At 39.7% G+C, this 14,956-nt stretch overlaps 12 non-coding genes across 12 annotated transcripts; all 12 read right to left on the bottom strand.

Annotated features, from left to right (window-relative positions):
- Window positions 1-1,100: 1,100 nt before the first annotated feature.
- Window positions 1,101-1,188, bottom strand: trnay-gua (transfer RNA tyrosine (anticodon GUA)). The gene is given in 2 exon segments: window positions 1,101-1,136; window positions 1,152-1,188. It is a non-coding gene; the product is annotated as a tRNA-Tyr (tRNA).
- A 1,621-nt stretch (window positions 1,189-2,809) lies between these two features.
- Window positions 2,810-2,897, bottom strand: trnay-gua (transfer RNA tyrosine (anticodon GUA)). Its single transcript is given in 2 exon segments — window positions 2,810-2,845; window positions 2,861-2,897. It is a non-coding gene; the product is annotated as a tRNA-Tyr (tRNA).
- A 1,194-nt stretch (window positions 2,898-4,091) lies between these two features.
- On the bottom strand, window positions 4,092-4,179 carry trnay-gua (transfer RNA tyrosine (anticodon GUA)). The gene is given in 2 exon segments: window positions 4,092-4,127; window positions 4,143-4,179. It is a non-coding gene; the product is annotated as a tRNA-Tyr (tRNA).
- A 767-nt stretch (window positions 4,180-4,946) lies between these two features.
- On the bottom strand, window positions 4,947-5,034 carry trnay-gua (transfer RNA tyrosine (anticodon GUA)). The gene is given in 2 exon segments: window positions 4,947-4,982; window positions 4,998-5,034. It is a non-coding gene; the product is annotated as a tRNA-Tyr (tRNA).
- A 2,049-nt stretch (window positions 5,035-7,083) lies between these two features.
- trnay-gua (transfer RNA tyrosine (anticodon GUA)) lies at window positions 7,084-7,171 on the bottom strand. The gene is given in 2 exon segments: window positions 7,084-7,119; window positions 7,135-7,171. It is a non-coding gene; the product is annotated as a tRNA-Tyr (tRNA).
- Window positions 7,172-9,647: 2,476 nt separating this feature from the next.
- trnay-gua (transfer RNA tyrosine (anticodon GUA)) lies at window positions 9,648-9,735 on the bottom strand. Its single transcript is given in 2 exon segments — window positions 9,648-9,683; window positions 9,699-9,735. It is a non-coding gene; the product is annotated as a tRNA-Tyr (tRNA).
- Window positions 9,736-10,929: 1,194 nt separating this feature from the next.
- trnay-gua (transfer RNA tyrosine (anticodon GUA)) lies at window positions 10,930-11,017 on the bottom strand. Its single transcript is given in 2 exon segments — window positions 10,930-10,965; window positions 10,981-11,017. It is a non-coding gene; the product is annotated as a tRNA-Tyr (tRNA).
- A 339-nt stretch (window positions 11,018-11,356) lies between these two features.
- trnay-gua (transfer RNA tyrosine (anticodon GUA)) lies at window positions 11,357-11,444 on the bottom strand. Its single transcript is given in 2 exon segments — window positions 11,357-11,392; window positions 11,408-11,444. It is a non-coding gene; the product is annotated as a tRNA-Tyr (tRNA).
- A 979-nt stretch (window positions 11,445-12,423) lies between these two features.
- On the bottom strand, window positions 12,424-12,511 carry trnay-gua (transfer RNA tyrosine (anticodon GUA)). Its single transcript is given in 2 exon segments — window positions 12,424-12,459; window positions 12,475-12,511. It is a non-coding gene; the product is annotated as a tRNA-Tyr (tRNA).
- Window positions 12,512-13,278: 767 nt separating this feature from the next.
- Window positions 13,279-13,366, bottom strand: trnay-gua (transfer RNA tyrosine (anticodon GUA)). The gene is given in 2 exon segments: window positions 13,279-13,314; window positions 13,330-13,366. It is a non-coding gene; the product is annotated as a tRNA-Tyr (tRNA).
- A 339-nt stretch (window positions 13,367-13,705) lies between these two features.
- Window positions 13,706-13,793, bottom strand: trnay-gua (transfer RNA tyrosine (anticodon GUA)). Its single transcript is given in 2 exon segments — window positions 13,706-13,741; window positions 13,757-13,793. It is a non-coding gene; the product is annotated as a tRNA-Tyr (tRNA).
- Window positions 13,794-14,133: 340 nt separating this feature from the next.
- Window positions 14,134-14,221, bottom strand: trnay-gua (transfer RNA tyrosine (anticodon GUA)). The gene is given in 2 exon segments: window positions 14,134-14,169; window positions 14,185-14,221. It is a non-coding gene; the product is annotated as a tRNA-Tyr (tRNA).
- Window positions 14,222-14,956: the final 735 nt, after the last annotated feature.

The following is a 14,956-nucleotide window of genomic DNA, read 5'->3' as shown; positions in this document are numbered from 1 at the left end:
CTTCCTCAAAGTGGTTTTGCAACTCTATAAATTTCCTTCAAGCCGGAGTTGAACCAGCGACCAAAGGATTTTAGACTCTTTTCATTCCAGTCCTCTGCCCCACCAACTGCACTTTCGAAGGTTGAGTGGTCTTGCGTAATTGAGAGAATACCTAAATATGTCTATTGGTAACGACATTCTCTGATTAACTAGCATTTCATCATGAAATGATACTTCCTCTATGTGGTTTTGCAACTCTATAAAATTCCTTCGAGCCGGAGTTGAACCAGCGACCTAAGGATTTCAGACTAATTTCTCTACAGTCCGCCGCTCTACCAACTGAGCTAGCAAAGATTAAAATGACATGTGTAATTGAGAGACAATCTACTAAATAAACTGGAAACGACATTCTCCGATTGAACATTTTCCATTTCTTCCACAAATGATAATTCCTCAAAGTGGTTTTGCACGTCTATGAATTAACTTCTAGCCGGAGTTGAACCAGCGACCAAAGGATTTCAGACACTTTTCATTACAGTCCTCTGCCCCACCACCTGCGCTATCGAATGTTGAGTGGTCTTTCGTAATTGAGAGAATACCTAAAAATGTCTATTGGTAACGACTTTCTCTGATTAACCACCATTTCATCATGAATTGATACTTCCTCAAAGTGGTTTTGCAACTCTATAAAATTCCTGCGAGCCGGAGTGGAACCAGCGACCTAAGGATTTCAGACTCATTTCACTACAGTCCTCCGCTCTACCAACTGAGCTATCGAAGTGTGAGACAAATTATGCAATTGGGAGTACATATACTAAATAAACTGGATACGACTATCTCTGATTGAATATTTGCCATTTCTTCCCCAAATGATGATTTCCTCAAAGTAGTTTTGCCCTTCTATAAAATACCTTGTAGCCGAAGTTGAACCAGCGACCTAAGGATTTCAGACTATTTTCATTACAGTCCTCTGCCCCACCAACTGCGCTATCGAAGGTTGAGTGGTCTTGCGTAATTGAGAGAATACCTAAATATGTCTATTGGTAACGACATTCTCTGATTAACTAGCATTTCATCATGAAATGATACTTCCTCTATGTGGTTTTGCAACTCTATAAAATTCCTTCGAGCCGGAGTTGAACCAGCGACCTAAGGATTTCAGACTCATTTCTCTACAGTCCTCCGCTCTACCAACTGAGCTATCGAAGGGTAAAATTACATGTGTAATTGAGAGAGAATCTACTAAATAAACTGGAAACGACATTCTCCGATTGAACATTTTCCATTTCTTCCACAAATGATAATTCCTCAAAGTGGTTTTGCACGTCTATGAATTAACTTCTAGCCGGAGTTGAACCAGCGACCAAAGGATTTCAGACACTTTTCATTACAGTCCTCTGCCCCACCACCTGCGCTATCGAATGTTGAGTGGTCTTTCGTAATTGAGAGAATACCTAAAAATGTCTATTGGTAACGACTTTCTCTGATTAACCACCATTTCATCATGAATTGATACTTCCTCAAAGTGGTTTTGCAACTCTATAAAATTCCTTCGAGCCGGAGTTGAACCAGCGACCTAAGGATTTCAGACTCATTTCACTACACTCCTCCGCTCTACCAACTGAGCTATCGAAGGGTGAGACAAATTATGCAATTGGGAGTACATATACTAAATAAACTGGATACGACTATCTCTGATTGAATATTTGCCATTTCTTCCCCAAATGATGATTTCCTCAAAGTAGTTTTGCCCTTCTATAAAATACCTTGTAGCCGAAGTTGAACCAGCGACCAAAGGATTTTAGACTCTTTTCATTCCAGTCCTCTGCCCCACCAACTGCACTTTCGAAGGTTGAGTGGTCTTGCGTAATTGAGAGAAAACCTAAAAATGTCTATTGGTAACGACTTTCTCTGATTAACCACCATTTCATCGTGAATTGATACTTCCTCAAAGTGGTTTTACAACTCTAAAATATTCCTCCGAGCCAGAGTTGAACCAGCGACCTAAGGATTACATACTCTTTTCACTACAGACCTCCTCTCTACCAACTGAGCTATCGAAGGGTAAGATTACTAGTGTAATTGAGAGACAATCTACAAAATAAACTGGAAACAACATTCTCTGATTGAACATTTTCCATATCTTCCCCAAATGATAATTCCTCAAAGTAGTTTTGCCCTACTATAAATTACCTTCTAGCCGAAGTTGAACCAGCGACCAAAGGATTTTAGACACTTTTCATTCCAGTCCTCTGCCCCACCAACTGCACTTTCGAAGGTTGAGTGGTCTTGCGTAATTGAGAGAATACCTAAATATGTCAATTGGTAACGATTTTCTCTGATTAACTACAATTTCATCATGAAATGAAACTTCCTCAAAGTGGTTTTACAACTCTATAAATTTCCTTCGAGCCGGAGTTGAACCAGCGACCAAAGGATTACAGACTCATTTCACTACAGACCTCCCCTCTACCAACTGAGCTATCGAAGAGTAAGATTACCAGTGTAATTGAGAGACAATCTACAAAATAAACTGGAAACAACATTCTCTGATTGAACATTTTCCATATCTTCCCCAAATGATAATTCCTCAAAGTGGTTTTGCACGTCTATGAATTAACTTCTAGCCGGAGTTGAACCAGCGACCAAAGGATTTCAGACACTTTTCATTACAGTCCTCTGCCCCACCACCTGTGCTATCGAATGTTGAGTGGTCTTTCGTAATTGAGAGAATACCTAAAAATGTCTATTGGTAACGACTTTCTCTGATTAACCACCATTTCATCATGAATTGATACTTCCTCAAAGTGGTTTTGCAACTCTATAAAATTCCTTCGAGCCGGAGTTGAACCAGCGACCTAAGGATTTCAGACTCATTTCACTACAGTCCTCCGCTCTACCAACTGAGCTATCGAAGGGTGAGACAAATTATGCAATTGGGAGTACATATACTAAATAAACTGGATACGACTATCTCTGATTGAATATTTGCCATTTCTTCCCCAAATGATGATTTCCTCAAAGTAGTTTTGCCCTTCTATAAAATACCTTGTAGCCGAAGTTGAACCAGCGACCAAAGGATTTTAGACTCTTTTCATTCCAGTCCTCTGCCCCACCAACTGCACTTTCGAAGGTTGAGTGGTCTTGCGTAATTGAGAGAAAACCTAAAAATGTCTATTGGTAACGACTTTCTCTGATTAACCACCATTTCATCGTGAATTGATACTTCCTCAAAGTGGTTTTGCAACTCTATAAAATTCCTTCGAGCCAGAGTTGAACCAGCGACCTAAGGATTACATACTCTTTTCACTACAGACCTCCTCTCTACCAACTGAGCTATCGAAGAGTAAGATTACCAGTGTAATTGAGAGACAATCTACAAAATAAACTGGAAACAACATTCTCCGATTGAACATTTTCCATATCTTCCCCAAATGATAATTCCTCAAAGTAGTTTTGCCCTACTATAAATTACCTTCTAGCCGGAGTTGAACCAGCGACCTAAGGATTTCAGACTATTTTCATTACAGTCCTCTGCCCCACCAACTGCGCTATCGAAGGTTGAGTGGTCTTGCGTAATTGAGAGAATACCTAAATATGTCTATTGGTAACGACATTCTCTGATTAACTAGCATTTCATCATGAAATGATACTTCCTCTATGTGGTTTTGCAACTCTATAAAATTCCTTCGAGCCGGAGATGAACCAGCGACCTAAGGATTTCAGACTCATTTCTCTACAGTCCTCCGCTCTACCAACTGAGCTATCGAAGAGTAAAATTACATGTGTAATTGAGAGAGAATCTACTAAATAAACTGGAAACGACATTCTCCGATTGAACATTTTCCATTTCTTCCACAAATGATAATTCCTCAAAGTGGTTTTGCACGTCTATGAATTAACTTCTAGCCGGAGTTGAACCAGCGACCAAAGGATTTCAGACACTTTTCATTACAGTCCTCTGCCCCACCACCTGCGCTATCGAATGTTGAGTGGTCTTTCGTAATTGAGAGAATACCTAAAAATGTCTATTGTTAACGACTTTCTCTGATTAACCACCATTTCATCATGAATTGATACTTCCTCAAAGTGGTTTTGCAACTCTATAAAATTCCTTCGAGCCGGAGTTGAACCAGCGACCTAAGGATTTCAGACTCATTTCACTACAGTCCTCCGCTCTACCAACTGAGCTATCGAAGGGTGAGACAAATTATGCAATTGGGAGTACATATACTAAATAAACTGGATACGACTATCTCTGATTGAATATTTGCCATTTCTTCCCCAAATGATGATTTCCTCAAAGTAGTTTTGCCCTTCTATAAAATACCTTGTAGCCGAAGTTGAACCAGCGACCAAAGGATTTTAGACTCTTTTCATTCCAGTCCTCTGCCCCACCAACTGCACTTTCGAAGGTTGAGTGGTCTTGCGTAATTGAGAGAAAACCTAAAAATGTCTATTGGTAACGACTTTCTCTGATTAACCACCATTTCATCGTGAATTGATACTTCCTCAAAGTGGTTTTGCAACTCTATAAAATTCCTTCGAGCCAGAGTTGAACCAGCGACCTAAGGATTACATACTCTTTTCACTACAGACCTCCTCTCTACCAACTGAGCTATCGAAGGGTAAGATTTCCAGTGTAATTGAGAGACAATCTACAAAATAAACTGGAAACAACATTCTCTGATTGAACATTTTCCATATCTTCCCCAAATGATAATTCCTCAAAGTAGTTTTGCCCTACTATAAATTACCTTCTAGCCGGAGTTGAACCAGCGACCTAAGGATTTCAGACTATTTTCATTACAGTCCTCTGCCCCACCAACTGCGCTATCGAAGGTTGAGTGGTCTTGCGTAATTGAGAGAATACCTAAATATGTCTATTGGTAACGACATTCTCTGATTAACTAGCATTTCATCATGAAATGATACTTCCTCTATGTGGTTTTGCAACTCTATAAAATTCCTTCGAGCCGGAGTTGAACCAGCGACCTAAGGATTTCAGACTCATTTCTCTACAGTCCTCCGCTCTACCAACTGAGCTATCGAAGGGTAAAATTACATGTGTAATTGAGAGAGAATCTACTAAATAAACTGGAAACGACATTCTCCGATTGAACATTTTCCATTTCTTCCACAAATGATAATTCCTCAAAGTGGTTTTGCACGTCTATGAATTAACTTCTAGCCGGAGTTGAACCAGCGACCAAAGGATTTCAGACACTTTTCATTACAGTCCTCTGCCCCACCACCTGCGCTATCGAATGTTGAGTGGTCTTTCGTAATTGAGAGAATACCTAAAAATGTCTATTGGTAACGACATTCTCTGATTAACCACCATTTCATCATGAATTGATACTTCCTCAAAGTGGTTTTGCAACTCTATAAAATTCCTTCGAGCCGGAGTTGAACCAGCGACCTAAGGATTTCAGACTCATTTCACTAGAGTCCTCCGCTCTACCAACTGAGCTATCGAAGGGTGAGACAAATTATGCAATTGGGAGTACATATACTAAATAAACTGGATACGACTATCTCTGATTGAATATTTGCCATTTCTTCCCCAAATGATGATTTCCTCAAAGTAGTTTTGCCCTTCTATAAAATACCTTGTAGCCGAAGTTGAACCAGCGACCAAAGGATTTTAGACTCTTTTCATTCCAGTCCTCTGCCCCACCAACTGCACTTTCGAAGGTTGAGTGGTCTTGCGTAATTGAGAGAAAACCTAAAAATGTCTATTGGTAACGACTTTCTCTGATTAACCACCATTTCATCGTGAATTGATACTTCCTCAAAGTGGTTTTGCAACTCTATAAAATTCCTTCGAGCCAGAGTTGAACCAGCGACCTAAGGATTACATACTCTTTTCACTACAGACCTCATCTCTACCAACTGAGCTATCGAAGGGTAAGATTACCAGTGTAATTGAGAGACAATCTACAAAATAAACTGGAAACAACATTCTCTGATTGAACATTTTCCATATCTTCCCCAAATGATAATTCCTCAAAGTAGTTTTGCCCTACTATAAATTACCTTCTAGCCGGAGTTGAACCAGCGACCTAAGGATTTCAGACTATTTTCATTACAGTCCTCTGCCCCACCAACTGCGCTATCGAAGGTTGAGTGGTCTTGCGTAATTGAGAGAATACCTAAATATGTCTATTGGTAACGACATTCTCTGATTAACTAGCATTTCATCATGAAATGATACTTCCTCTATGTGGTTTTGCAACTCTATAAATTTCCTTCGAGCCGGAGTTGAACCAGCGACCTAAGGATTTCAGACTCATTTCTCTACAGTCCTCCGCTCTACCAACTGAGCTATCGAAGAGTGTGATAAATTATGCAATTGGGAGTACATATACTAAATAAACTGGATACGACTATCTCTGATTTAATATTTGCCATTTCTTCCCCAAATGATGATTTCCTCAAAGTAGTTTTGCCCTTCTATAAATTACCTTCTAGCCGAAGTTGAACCAGCGACCAAAGGATTTTAGACTCTTTTCATTCCAGTCCTCTGCCCCACCAACTGCACTTTCGAAGGTTGAGTGGTCTTGCGTAATTGAGAGAAAACCTAAAAATGTCTATTGGTAACGACTTTCTCTGATTAACCACCATTTCATCGTGAATTGATACTTCCTCAAAGTGGTTTTGCAACTCTATATAATTCCTTCGAGCCAGAGTTGAACCAGCGACCTAAGGATTACATACTCTTTTCACTACAGACCTCCTCTCTACCAACTGAGCTATCGAAGGGTAAGATTACCAGTGTAATTGAGAGACAATCTACAAAATAAACTGGAAACAACATTCTCTGATTGAACATTTTCCATATCTTCCCCAAATGATAATTCCTCAAAGTAGTTTTGCCCTACTATAAATTACCTTCTAGCCGGAGTTGAACCAGCGACCTAAGGATTTCAGACTATTTTCATTACAGTCCTCTGCCCCACCAACTGCGCTATCGAAGGTTGAGTGGTCTTGCGTAATTGAGAGAATACCTAAATATGTCTATTGGCAACGACATTCTCTGATTAACTAGCATTTCATCATGAAATTATACTTCCTCTATGTGGTTTTGCAACTCTATAAAATTCCTTCGAGCCGGAGTTGAACCAGCGACCTAAGGATTTCAGACTCATTTCTCTACAGTCCTCCGCTCTACCAACTGAGCTATCGAAGGGTAAAATTACATGTGTAATTGAGAGAGAATCTACTAAATAAACTGGAAACGACATTCTCCGATTGAACATTTTCCATTTCTTCCACAAATGATAATTCCTCAAAGTGGTTTTGCACGTCTATGAATTAACTTCTAGCCGGAGTTGAACCAGCGACCAAAGGATTTCAGACACTTTTCATTACAGTCCTCTGCCCCACCACCTGCGCTATCGAATGTTGAGTGGTCTTTCGTAATTGAGAGAATACCTAAAAATGTCTATTGGTAACGACTTTCTCTGATTAACCACCATTTCATCATGAATTGATACTTCCTCAAAGTGGTTTTGCAACTCTATAAAATTCCTTCGAGCCGGAGTTGAACCAGCGACCTAAGGATTTCAGACTCATTTCACTACACTCCTCCGCTCTACCAACTGAGCTATCGAAGGGTGAGACAAATTATGCAATTGGGAGTACATATACTAAATAAACTGGATACGACTATCTCTGATTGAATATTTGCCATTTCTTCCCCAAATGATGATTTCCTCAAAGTAGTTTTGCCCTTCTATAAAATACCTTGTAGCCGAAGTTGAACCAGCGACCAAAGGATTTTAGACTCTTTTCATTCCAGTCCTCTGCCCCACCAACTGCACTTTCGAAGGTTGAGTGGTCTTGCGTAATTGAGAGAAAACCTAAAAATGTCTATTGGTAACGACTTTCTCTGATTAACCACCATTTCATCGTGAATTGATACTTCCTCAAAGTGGTTTTGCAACTCTATAATATTCCTTCGAGCCAGAGTAGAACCAGCGACCTAAGGATTACATACTCTTTTCACTATAGACCTCCTCTCTACCAACTGAGCTATCGAAGGGTAAGATTACTAGTGTAATTGAGAGACAATCTACAAAATAAACTGGAAACAACATTCTCTGATTGAACATTTTCCATATCTTCCCCAAATGATAATTCCTCAAAGTAGTTTTGCCCTTCTATAAATTACCTTCTAGCCGGAGTTGAACCAGCGACCAAAGGATTTCAGACTCTTTTCATTACAGTCCTCTGCCCCACCAACTGCGCTATCGAAGGTTGAGTGGTCTTGCGTAATTGAGAGAATACCTAAATATGTCTATTGGTAACGACATTCTCTGATTAACTAGCATTTCATCATGAAATGATACTTCCTCTATGTGGTTTTGCAACTCTATAAAATTCCTTCGAGCCGGTGTTGAACCAGCGACCTAAGGATTTCAGACTCATTTCTCTACAGTCCTCCGCTCTACCAACTGAGCTATCGAAGGGTAAAAATACATGTGTAATTGAGAGAGAATCTACTAAATAAACTGGAAACGACATTCTCCGATTGAACATTTTCCATTTCTTCCACAAATGATAATTCCTCAAAGTGGTTTTGCACGTCTATGAATTAACTTCTAGCCGGAGTTGAACCAGCGACCAAAGGATTTCAGACACTTTTCATTACAGTCCTCTGCCCCACCAACTGCGCTATCGAATGTTGAGTGGTCTTTCGTAATTGAGAGAATACCAAAAAATTACTATTGGTAACGACTTTCTCTGATTAACTACCATTTCATCATGAAATGATACTTCCTCTATGTGGTTTTGCAACTCTATAAAATTCCTTCGAGCCGGAGTTGAACCAGCGACCTAAGGATTTCAGACTCATTTCTCTACAGTCCTCCGCTCTACCAACTGAGCTATCGAAGAGTGTGATAAATTATGCAATTGGGAGTACATATACTAAATAAACTGGATACGACTATCTCTGATTTAATATTTGCCATTTCTTCCCCAAATGATGATTTCCTCAAAGTAGTTTTGCCCTTCTATAAATTACCTTCTAGCCGAAGTTGAACCAGCGACCAAAGGATTTTAGACTCTTTTCATTCCAGTCCTCTGCCCCACCAACTGCACTTTCGAAGGTTGAGTGGTCTTGCGTAATTGAGAGAAAACCTAAAAATGTCTATTGGTAACGACTTTCTCTGATTAACCACCATTTCATCGTGAATTGATACTTCCTCAAAGTGGTTTTGCAACTCTATATAATTCCTTCGAGCCAGAGTTGAACCAGCGACCTAAGGATTACATACTCTTTTCACTACAGACCTCCTCTCTACCAACTGAGCTATCGAAGGGTAAGATTACCAGTGTAATTGAGAGACAATCTACAAAATAAACTGGAAACAACATTCTCTGATTGAACATTTTCCATATCTTCCCCAAATGATAATTCCTCAAAGTAGTTTTGCCCTACTATAAATTACCTTCTAGCCGGAGTTGAACCAGCGACCTAAGGATTTCAGACTATTTTCATTACAGTCCTCTGCCCCACCAACTGCGCTATCGAAGGTTGAGTGGTCTTGCGTAATTGAGAGAATACCTAAATATGTCTATTGGCAACGACATTCTCTGATTAACTAGCATTTCATCATGAAATGATACTTCCTCTATGTGGTTTTGCAACTCTATAAAATTCCTTCGAGCCGGAGTTGAACCAGCGACCTAAGGATTTCAGACTCATTTCTCTACAGTCCTCCGCTCTACCAACTGAGCTATCGAAGGGTAAAATTACATGTGTAATTGAGAGAGAATCTACTAAATAAACTGGAAACGACATTCTCCGATTGAACATTTTCCATTTCTTCCACAAATGATAATTCCTCAAAGTGGTTTTGCACGTCTATGAATTAACTTCTAGCCGGAGTTGAACCAGCGACCAAAGGATTTCAGACACTTTTCATTACAGTCCTCTGCCCCACCACCTGCGCTATCGAATGTTGAGTGGTCTTTCGTAATTGAGAGAATACCTAAAAATGTCTATTGGTAACGACTTTCTCTGATTAACCACCATTTCATCATGAATTGATACTTCCTCAAAGTGGTTTTGCAACTCTATAAAATTCCTTCGAGCCGGAGTTGAACCAGCGACCTAAGGATTTCAGACTCATTTCACTACACTCCTCCGCTCTACCAACTGAGCTATCGAAGGGTGAGACAAATTATGCAATTGGGAGTACATATACTAAATAAACTGGATACGACTATCTCTGATTGAATATTTGCCATTTCTTCCCCAAATGATGATTTCCTCAAAGTAGTTTTGCCCTTCTATAAAATACCTTGTAGCCGAAGTTGAACCAGCGACCAAAGGATTTTAGACTCTTTTCATTCCAGTCCTCTGCCCCACCAACTGCACTTTCGAAGGTTGAGTGGTCTTGCGTAATTGAGAGAAAACCTAAAAATGTCTATTGGTAACGACTTTCTCTGATTAACCACCATTTCATCGTGAATTGATACTTCCTCAAAGTGGTTTTGCAACTCTATAATATTCCTTCGAGCCAGAGTAGAACCAGCGACCTAAGGATTACATACTCTTTTCACTATAGACCTCCTCTCTACCAACTGAGCTATCGAAGGGTAAGATTACTAGTGTAATTGAGAGACAATCTACAAAATAAACTGGAAACAACATTCTCTGATTGAACATTTTCCATATCTTCCCCAAATGATAATTCCTCAAAGTAGTTTTGCCCTTCTATAAATTACCTTCTAGCCGGAGTTGAACCAGCGACCTAAGGATTTCAGACTCTTTTCATTACAGTCCTCTGCCCCACCAACTGCGCTATCGAAGGTTGAGTGGTCTTGCGTAATTGAGAGAATACCTAAATATGTCTATTGGTAACGACATTCTCTGATTAACTAGCATTTCATCATGAAATGATACTTCCTCTATGTGGTTTTGCAACTCTATAAAATTCCTTCGAGCCGGAGTTGAACCAGCGACCTAAGGATTTCAGACTCATTTCTCTACAGTCCTCCGCTCTACCAACTGAGCTATCGAAGGGTAAAATTACATGTGTAATTGAGAGAGAATCTACTAAATAAACTGGAAACGACATTCTCCGATTGAACATTTTCCATTTCTTCCACAAATGATAATTCCTCAAAGTGGTTTTGCACGTCTATGAATTAACTTCTAGCCGGAGTTGAACCAGCGACCAAAGGATTTCAGACACTTTTCATTACAGTCCTCTGCCCCACCAACTGCGCTATCGAATGTTGAGTGGTCTTTCGTAATTGAGAGAATACCAAAAAATTACTATTGGTAACGACTTTCTCTGATTAACTACCATTTCATCATGAATTGATACTTCCTCAAAGTGGTTTTGCAACTCTATAAAATTCCTTCGAGCCGGAGTTGAACCAGCGACCTAAGGATTTCAGACGCATTTCACTACAGTCCTCCGCTCTACCAACTGAGCTATCGAAGGGTGAGATAATTTATGCAATTGGGAGTACATATACTAAATAAACTGGATACGACTATCTCTGATTGAATATTTGCCATTTCTTCCCCAAATGATGATTTCCTCAAAGTAGTTTTGCCCTTCTATAAAATACCTTGTAGCCGAAGTTGAACCAGCGACCAAAGGATTTTAGACTCTTTTCATTCCAGTCCTCTGCCCCACCAACTGCACTTTCGAAGGTTGAGTGGTCTTGCGTCATTGAGAGAATACCTAAGTATGTCTATTGGTAACGACTTTCTCTGATTAACTACAATTTCATCATGAAATGTAACTTCCTCAAAGTGGTTTTGCAACTCTATAAATTTCCTTCAAGCCGGAGTTGAACCAGCGACCAAAGGATTTTAGACTCTTTTCATTCCAGTCCTCTGCCCCACCAACTGCACTTTCGAAGGTTGAGTGGTCTTGCGTAATTGAGAGAATACCTAAATATGTCTATTGGTAACGACATTCTCTGATTAACTAGCATTTCATCATGAAATGATACTTCCTCTATGTGGTTTTGCAACTCTATAAAATTCCTTCGAGCCGGAGTTGAACCAGCGACCTAAGGATTTCAGACTAATTTCTCTACAGTCCGCCACTCTACCAACTGAGCTAGCAAAGATTAAAATGACATGGGTAATTGAGAGACAATCTACTAAATAAACTGGAAACGACATTCTCCGATTGAACATTTTCCATTTCTTCCACAAATGATAATTCCTCAAAGTGGTTTTGCACGTCTATGAATTAACTTCTAGCCGGAGTTGAACCAGCAACCAAAGGATTTCAGACACTTTTCATTACAGTCCTCTGCCCCACCACCTGCGCTATCGAATGTTGAGTGGTCTTTCGTAATTGAGAGAATACCTAAAAATGTCTATTGGTAACGACTTTCTCTGATTAACCACCATTTCATCATGAATTGATACTTCCTCAAAGTGGTTTTGCAACTCTATAAAATTCCTTCGAGCCGGAGTTGAACCAGCGACCTAAGGATTTCAGACTCATTTCACTACAGTCCTCCGCTCTACCAACTGAGCTATCGAAGGGTGAGACAAATTATGCAATTGGGAGTACATATACTAAATAAACTGGATACGACTATCTCTGATTGAATATTTGCCATTTCTTCCCCAAATGATGATTTCCTCAAAGTAGTTTTGCCCTTCTATAAAATACCTTGTAGCCGAAGTTGAACCAGCGACCAAAGGATTTTAGACTCTTTTCATTCCAGTCCTCTGCCCCACCAACTGCACTTTCGAAGGTTGAGTGGTCTTGCGTAATTGAGAGAAAACCTAAAAATGTCTATTGGTAACGACTTTCTCTGATTAACCACCATTTCATCGTGAATTGATACTTCCTCAAAGTGGTTTTGCAACTCTATAAAATTCCTTCGAGCCAGAGTTGAACCAGCGACCTAAGGATTACATACTCTTTTCACTACAGACCTCCTCTCTACCAACTGAGCTATCGAAGAGTAAGATTACCAGTGTAATTGAGAGACAATCTACAAAATAAACTGGAAACAACATTCTCCGATTGAACATTTTCCATATCTTCCCCAAATGATAATTCCTCAAAGTAGTTTTGCCCTACTATAAATTACCTTCTAGCCGGAGTTGAACCAGCGACCTAAGGATTTCAGACTATTTTCATTACAGTCCTCTGCCCCACCAACTGCGCTATCGAAGGTTGAGTGGTCTTGCGTAATTGAGAGAATACCTAAATATGTCTATTGGTAACGACATTCTCTGATTAACTAGCATTTCATCATGAAATGATACTTCCTCTATGTGGTTTTGCAACTCTATAAAATTCCTTCGAGCCGGAGTTGAACCAGCGACCTAAGGATTTCAGACTCATTTCTCTACAGTCCTCCGCTCTACCAACTGAGCTATCGAAGGGTAAAATTACATGTGTAATTGAGAGAGAATCTACTAAATAAACTGGAAACGACATTCTCCGATTGAACATTTTCCATTTCTTCCACAAATGATAATTCCTCAAAGTGGTTTTGCACGTCTATGAATTAACTTCTAGCCGGAGTTGAACCAGCGACAAAAGGATTTCAGACACTTTTCATTACAGTCCTCTGCCCCACCACCTGCGCTATCGAATGTTGAGTGGTCTTTCGTAATTGAGAGAATACCTAAAAATGTCTATTGTTAACGACTTTCTCTGATTAACCACCATTTCATCATGAATTGATACTTCCTCAAAGTGGTTTTGCAACTCTATAAAATTCCTTCGAGCCGGAGTTGAACCAGCGACCTAAGGATTTCAGACTCATTTCACTACAGTCCTCCGCTCTACCAACTGAGCTATCGAAGGGTGAGACAAATTATGCAATTGGGAGTACATATACTAAATAAACTGGATACGACTATCTCTGATTGAATATTTGCCATTTCTTCCCCAAATGATGATTTCCTCAAAGTAGTTTTGCCCTTCTATAAAATACCTTCTAGCCGAAGTTGAACCAGCGACCAAAGGATTTTAGACTCTTTTCATTCCAGTCCTCTGCCCCACCAACTGCACTTTCGAAGGTTGAGTGGTCTTGCGTAATTGAGAGAATACCTAAAAATGTCTATTGGTAACGACTTTCTCTGATTAACCACCATTTCATCATGAATTGATACTTCCTCAAAGTGGTTTTGCAACTCTATAAAAATCCTTCGAGCCGGAGTTGAACCAGCGACCTAAGGATTTCAGACTCATTTCACTACAGTCCTCCGCTCTACCAACTGAGCTATCGAAGGGTGAGACAAATTATGCAATTGGGAGTACATATACTAAATAAACTGGATACGACTATCTCTGATTGAATATTTGCCATTTCTTCCCCAAATGATGATTTCCTCAAAGTAGTTTTGCCCTTCTATAAAATACCTTGTAGCCGAAGTTGAACCAGCGACCAAAGGATTTTAGACTCTTTTCATTCCAGTCCTCTGCCCCACCAACTGCACTTTCGAAGGTTGAGTGGTCTTGCGTAATTGAGAGAAAACCTAAAAATGTCTATTGGTAACGACTTTCTCTGATTAACCACCATTTCATCGTGAATGGATACTTCCTCAAAGTGGTTTTGCAACTCTATATAATTCCTTCGAGCCAGAGTTGAACCAGCGACCTAAGGATTACATACTCTTTTCACTACAGACCTCCTCTCTACCAACTGAGCTATCGAAGGGTAAGATTTCCAGTGTAATTGAGAGACAATCTACAAAATAAACTGGAAACAACATTCTCTGATTGAACATTTTCCATATCTTCCCCAAATGATAATTCCTCAAAGTAGTTTTGCCCTACAATAAATTACCTTCTAGCCGGAGTTGAACCAGCGACCTAAGGATTTCAGACTATTTTCATTACAGTCCTCTGCCCCACCAACTGCGCTATCGAAGGTTGAGTGGTCTTGCGTAATTGAGAGAATACCTAAATATGTCTATTGGTAACGACATTCTCTGATTAACTAGCATTTCATCATGAAATGATAC

This window comes from Gadus macrocephalus, chromosome 22 (genome assembly GCF_031168955.1).
Source record: "Gadus macrocephalus chromosome 22, ASM3116895v1".
Taxonomy (NCBI): Eukaryota; Metazoa; Chordata; class Actinopteri; order Gadiformes; family Gadidae; genus Gadus; species Gadus macrocephalus.
The sequence above is the reverse complement of the archived record's forward strand: the minus strand, read 5'-3'. Positions and strand labels throughout refer to the sequence as shown.